Below are 6,706 nucleotides of genomic sequence, written 5' to 3'. Positions count from 1 at the left end.
TCTTTTCCTTGGTTATTCTAGCAAAACGTTCGAAATTTTATCTTTTAATGAACCAACTCTTAGTATCACTAATCTTTTCTGTTGTTTTCCTCTTCTCTATGACATTGATTTCTGCTCTAATCTTTATAATTTTCTTGCTTCTGCTAATTTTGGGCTCATGTTGTTCTTTTTCCAGGTCCTTGAACAGAAGAGTTAGGTTTAATCTTTATAATTTTCTTGCTTCTGCTAATTTTGGGCTCAGTTTGTTCTTTTTCCAGGTCCTTGAACAGAAGAGTTAGGTTTTGTGTGTGTGTGTGTGCGGTACGCGGGCCTCTCACCGCTGTGGCCTCTCCAGTTGCGGAGCGCAGGCTCCGGACGCGCAGGCTCAGCGGCCATGACTCACGGGCCCAGCCGCTCCGCGGCATGTGGGATCTTCCCGGACCAGGGCACGAACCCGTGTCCCCTGCATCGGCAGGCGGACTCTCAACCACCGCGCCACCAGGGAAGCCAAGAGTTAGGTTTTTTATTCGAGATATTTCTTAATTCGTAAGGTAGGCATTTGTTGCAATAAACCTCTCTCTTAACGCTCCTTTTGCTGCATCCCATAGCCTTTAGTATACTGTGTTTCCATTTCAGTTTGTCTCAAAATAGTCTTATTTCTTCTTAAATTTATTCTTTGATAAATTAGTTGGTCAGGAGAGTGTTGATCAATTTTTTTGTATTCATTAGTGTTCCAGTTTTCCTCCTGTTATTGATTTCTAGTTTAATAATATGCTCAGACAATATACTTGGTATAAATTAAGTCTTCCTGAGTTTACTAAGATTTGCTATGTGGTCTGTCATGTGGTCTTTGCTAGAAAATATTTGGCTTTCCTGACACATGGAGCCAGCAAATCTCATGAGTTCTGACGACTGGTGTCTGCGGCTCTAACCGGGGAAAGAAAAGCAGGACTCCACATACACATTCAACACGTGAAAAATACACGTAAAATGTACATGGAGCTTCAGCTCTATCTCTACCCTCACTGCCTGGCAATTGACAGAGTGGCAGGTCAGGGCTATTGATTGCCTTTTGATGCACTTACAGACTTACTTGGAATTGGGAAGAGAAGATTACTTATGAATTTGCATGTAAAAATTTTATAATAACCTATCTGGAAGTTGGATTACCACTTTCCTGGGCAATTGATAGGTTATTTTACACAACACCTCATACGTTTCCTTTAGTAACATTTGTTCACAGTATATATATTTCTGAATATGTATGAAAGTCACATGCCATATCAGCCCAGAGAAGCCATTGACGGGTCTTTAGAGATCAGTGACCTTTGAGGACGTGTTTGTAGAACTCACTCATAAAGAGTAGGACCTGCTGGACACATTGCAGACAAAGATGTACACAGATGTGATGCTGGACGACGCCCGTTGTTTCATCTTCTGGGTGCGTCTCTCAATATTTATTTACTTCCTTATGCATGTCTTATTGAGATAGGCTCTGCAGCTTCCACATATGCTGTTGCACTCTTGGCCCTGACTCATGCTTCTGTAGCACTTAGAGCAACCTGGAACGAATGTGTTCCTTTACTTATCACAGCACATGTGCCCCTTCATGGAGATACAGTCTCCATTACCACAATCGCACGTATTCCTTACTAGTCTGCCACCAACACGCAGAATAATGCTGGACGCAGATAAGGGCTATTTTATATAACAGACAAGTGACTTTATGTTGCTAAGTAATTCTTCTGCTCGGGGGACTACTATGAGGTTTGAACACAGCAAAAAGCACATAACAGCTTGTATCCCCCTTTTTACATGAATTCCAAGTAATAATCTCATGGGTTTTATGTTTATTGGATTCTCTTGGAAAACAGTGTTAAGCATATTATGATAACGTTGCTTCCTTCCTGGCTGAGGCGTCTAGGCAGCCTGCAGCCTGACTTTCCTCTTGGGCAAGAACAGCAGCAACCAGAGACTCTTACTGTCTTTGAGTGAAGTGCCGGGTGACAACCTTCAGTGTTTTCCCCTTCAGGGTGCTCGAACTTGGGCTGCCATTGATGCCCTCGCACTTGAGCCTTGGCATGTTGTCCTGCACTTGCATTGCATGCACTGTTCTCAGCACAGAACTTTAAATCCATCTAGCATTTCCCACGTGTATCAGGGCATCAGCTCTACAAACCAGATGTAATTTCCCAGTTGGAGCAAGAAGAGTAGGTGTGGAGGGAAGAGGAGGGTTTCCCCAGGCTGGGTTCCAAGTCAGCTCCAGACACATGTGCTCTGTGTGGGGAGGGAGCAGGACACTTGGAATGTCAGCTGGAGGTTGGCTCGACTAAAGGATATTTTTAGAAATGTATGTGAAGCCATTGAGTCAAATTATCCAGACCCTGTCATTATGCATCACACATCACGTTCTCTTCACGTTTCCCCCTGTACTTTTCACCTCAGAGAAGGAAAATTCCTGTCCGCGTGAGAGTTAAAATTTCATGTTTTTGTCTTTGCCATGGTCCCTTTAATAATTTTTCCTCTCATATTCCCTGTAGCGTCTGAATTTATTTTATTCTTCTTTTACCTAAACACTGAACATCTTATTAACATTTTTCTAAACCATGTTTCTATTCATCGGTGTGTTTCTCAAATTCATGTTGTTTCCCCATGTAATGTACTTTTCAACAATTTAATCCCCCTAATGTCACATGTGTCGTTTCTTATTTATTTATTTAATTTAATTATTATTTTTGTCTTATTTCAAGCAAAAACTGTGACCATTAAAAGCAAGAAATGATATCCGGGCAAGTTATATTCCTGGTGGAACAATGTAGCTGTAAGAAAATAGTAAATTTCTTCAGGTGTGAACCCTGGTCATCCACATGTGAAACCTGGGAATGAGGTAAGTGAGGAATTCAGCAGACTCATAGAACTCAGTTCCAGTGCGGTGTAAACACTAGCCCAGCATAAAGTGTTCACTTTATGGACTGAATTAGACTGAATTTTGATGATAGCTAGCAGAAGTGCTACAAAGGGGGGATGTCCATGCAGAAGATTTACATACTATGTGTATGTAACTGACATGGAGATCATTTTAACTGGAGAATATCATTCAATAGACTTACATACACATGATTTTTCACAGCATAGAAAACACTTTTACTGTAATGAATGAAGGAGAGCCCTGAGGGATTTTTCATTGCTTAGTCAACATTGAATTCTCACACTGGATCTATCAATGCTAAAATCAACCTGAAAAGCCGCAGTTCATATCAAAATTCTCAGACATGGAAAAACTCTTATCAAGAATGTTTTACCACACATTTCAGCTATGAATTCATAATTTTGGCTAATAACCCCTTATTTTTATAAATAAGTAAAATAAAAATATAGATTTGTTAAGTAATCTTAGAATGATAAATACAAAATTTTGTAACAATAAGTACTTTTTTTAATAGGTTAGCATTAAGAGATATATATAAACAAAGGTATATGTGACAATTATTATGATCCACTTAATTGTGACTGTCAGTATGATTATCAGTTGCTTTCTCATCAGAAATTTTGCAGGCCAGAAGAGAGTGAAATGATATGCTTAAAGTACGGTGGAAACAACCTACCAACAATTCTATATCTTACAATATTATTCTTCAAAAATATGGAAAATGAGAGACATTCTCAGACAAAAGCTGAAGGAGTTCAGTACCATAATACCTATCCTTGAAGAAATGCTAAAGGGAGTACTTCAGGTTCAAATGAAAGGACACCAGTAACTTGAGGCCATATGAAAATATATATTTCTCTGATAAAAGTAAATAAATGGACAAATAGAAAAAAAACTAAAATTTTGACTTGTAACTACACTTTTCATTATTATAGGATATTTTTTAAAACCAAAATATTAAAATAATTATAAATTTATTGCTATTGCATGATTGTTTCCCCCAAAATTCATATGTTAAAAATACAACCTCCAAATGTGTTGGTATTAGGATGTAGGGCCTTTGGGGGGTACTTAGGTTATGAGGGCAGAGCCACCATGAATAGGATGTGTGTGCTTTTATTTATTTTAAAATGTGTATTTATTTACTTATTTGGCTGCATTCGCTTTTAGTTGCAGCACGTGGGATCTTTGTTGTGATGCACAGGCTTCATATCTAGCTGTGATATGGGGGCTCGGTAGTTGCAGCACACAGGCTCTCTAGTTGTGTCAGACAGGCTGTAGAGCCAGCATACAGGCTCAATAGTTGTGGTGCATGGGCTTAGTTGCCCTTTGGCATGTGTGATCTTAGTTCTCTGACCAGAGATCGAAGCCAGGTCCCCTGCATTGGAAGGTGGATTCTTAACCACTGGCCTACCAGGGAAGTCTCTTGTGTGCTTTTAAAAGAGACCCCAGAGAGCTCTCTAGCCCCTTCCTCCAGGTGATGATATAATGAAAAGTCTATGACTCAGAAAAACAGTTTTACCTAACCACCTTGATCTCACACTTCAGCCTCCAGAACCATGAGAAATAAACTTTTGTTTATAAGTTACCCAAGCTGTGGCATTTTGTTATAACATCCCAAAATAACTAATTCGTACATCTACATTAACAGAAAACAATGTATAGCGGCTTGTGACATTAATAACATGTAATTAATGTGTAAATATGTGATTTGTGACATTAATAACATGTAATTAATGTGTAATGTAATAGGAGATGTAATAGAGATTTTGCGTGTGATTAAAATCATATTGATATCAGTTTAAGCTAGTTTGATAGGATTTTATATATAATCTCCATGGTATCCACAAATTTATTATCTATAGGATATACACAGAAGGAAATTAAAAGTAAGTCAAGTCAGTGGACTTCCCTGGTGGTCCAGTGGCGAAGACTCCACGCTCTCAATACAGAGGGCCTGAGCTCAATCCCTGGTCAGGGAACTAGATCCCTCATGCCACAACTAAGATTTCGCATGCTGCAAAGAAGATCAAAAGTCCCCTGTGCCACAACTAAGACCTGGCACAGCCAAAGAAATTAATTTAAATTATATATATATATAAATTCCATATATACGGCTTAAAGTCATCAGTTAAAAAACAAAGATGTCCCCAGCCTTTTTCCGGCATCTGGGCCTGGAGGGGCTGCTCTGAAGACGGCCGAGCAGCAAGGAGGCCCACGGTGAATCCCAGCCAGACACGAGCTGTTCGTCGTTTTCCCGGGAGAGCTCCAGGGTCTTGGTGTCCAGAGAGCTGCTGATGGAGGGCAGCGGCGGCCGCGGAGGTATATGGGACAGGTTGCTCATCAACTCCAAGTGTAATTCTAGAAAGAATTCCACTCTTCAAAAAATTCGGATAGAGAGGAGTCCCCTATTGGACCAAGTACAGAGCTTTCTCCCACAGATGGCTCAGGCAAACGAAAAGCTAACGGAAAAAATGGCAGCTGCACCACCTGGTCATTTCAATATTGAAAATATTGACACTATCGGAAGTTATGCAAATGAATATGGCCTTGTTTGAGATGAATCAGTCTGATTCAAAAGAAGATGACAGTTCATAAGAGAATTCACAAGACAGTTCAGAGGACAGTTCAGAATTTGAGGATGAAGATGATAGCACCTCTTCTGAAGGTGAAGTCACCATCGATACCATTAAGCTTCCTAATTCAGAAGATGGAAAAGGCAAAATAGAGGTTCTGGACCGCCCTGCCAGTGAAAAAAAAGAAAACAGTGACATAAACAATCTGAGAAACAGGTGATAGTTCCCGCTAATTCTGTGAAAAAGAATGTGGCTTGCTGGTTATTTTGCATTTCAGATACCTATGGTGCTTGTTTGCAAAAATGAGTGTATTTTGCTTCTTGGAGAAACAAGCTAGCTTTTAAAGAGTTGGAAGAGATAGCATTTGGGGATCTTCTAAGAGCAGACTGTTTTTGATCTCATGCTAAAGAGATTTAGTTTAGAAAGCTTAACTTTATGTATGGTGGTGTGTGAATTTGTTGACATCCTCTTTCATCAACATAGACTTCAGAAATCTCAAACTTATTTTAGAGTAAAAATACAAGTTACCCATTTGTTTTTGTTTTAAATTAGCCTCTTGGGGCTTCCCTGGTGGCGCAGTGGTTGAGAGTCTGCCTGCCAATGCGGGGGACACGGGTTCATGTCCCGGTCCAGGAGGATTCCATATGCATGGAGCGGCTGGGCCCGTGATCCATGGCCGCTGAGCCTGCGCATCCGGAGCCTGTGCTCCGCAACGGGAGAGGCCCCAGCAGTGAGAGGCCCGCGTACTGAAAAAACAAAACAAAACAAACACTTATGTTGGGATTTTTTAAGGTTATTGTAAAGTCACATTTATTTGTTACTATCAAAATAGGTTCAGTGAGGGAGAATTTTTTTTTTAAACACCTTTATTGGAGTATAGTTTCTTCATAATATTGTGCTGGTTTCTGCTCTGTAACAAAGTGAATCAGCTATACGTATACATGTGTGCCCATGTTCCCTCCCTCTTGCGTCTCCCTTCCACCCTCCCTATCCCACTCCGAGGGAGAAATATTTTACAAAGAAAAGAATTATATTTAGATGCCCTCAGACATATCTACTTTAATTTTTTTTAAAAATCCTTTCCACTTTGAGCTGGAAAACTGGTGCTCTGTGGTTTAATCACTGTCAGTGAATCTGTAGCCTCTCAATGCATGTAAAATTTGCTGGTTGGAAAATTTTGTGGTTTTTTTGGTTTTCTTTTTTCTTTTTATCATAAAGGAAT

The 6,706-nt window shown here is 39.9% G+C and overlaps 1 pseudogene; it reads left to right on the top strand.

Moving 5' to 3' along the window:
* Positions 1-1,372: 1,372 nt before the first annotated feature.
* LOC112399143 (uncharacterized protein C12orf45 homolog pseudogene) lies at positions 1,373-6,077 on the top strand (annotated as a pseudogene).
* The last annotated feature ends 629 nt before the right edge of the window (positions 6,078-6,706 follow it).

This window comes from Neophocaena asiaeorientalis, unplaced genomic scaffold (genome assembly GCF_003031525.2).
Source record: "Neophocaena asiaeorientalis asiaeorientalis breed wild unplaced genomic scaffold, Neophocaena_asiaeorientalis_V1.1 scaffold1590, whole genome shotgun sequence".
In the NCBI taxonomy this organism is placed as follows: domain Eukaryota; kingdom Metazoa; phylum Chordata; class Mammalia; order Artiodactyla; family Phocoenidae; genus Neophocaena; species Neophocaena asiaeorientalis.
This window is presented reverse-complemented; position numbering and strand designations above follow the sequence as displayed.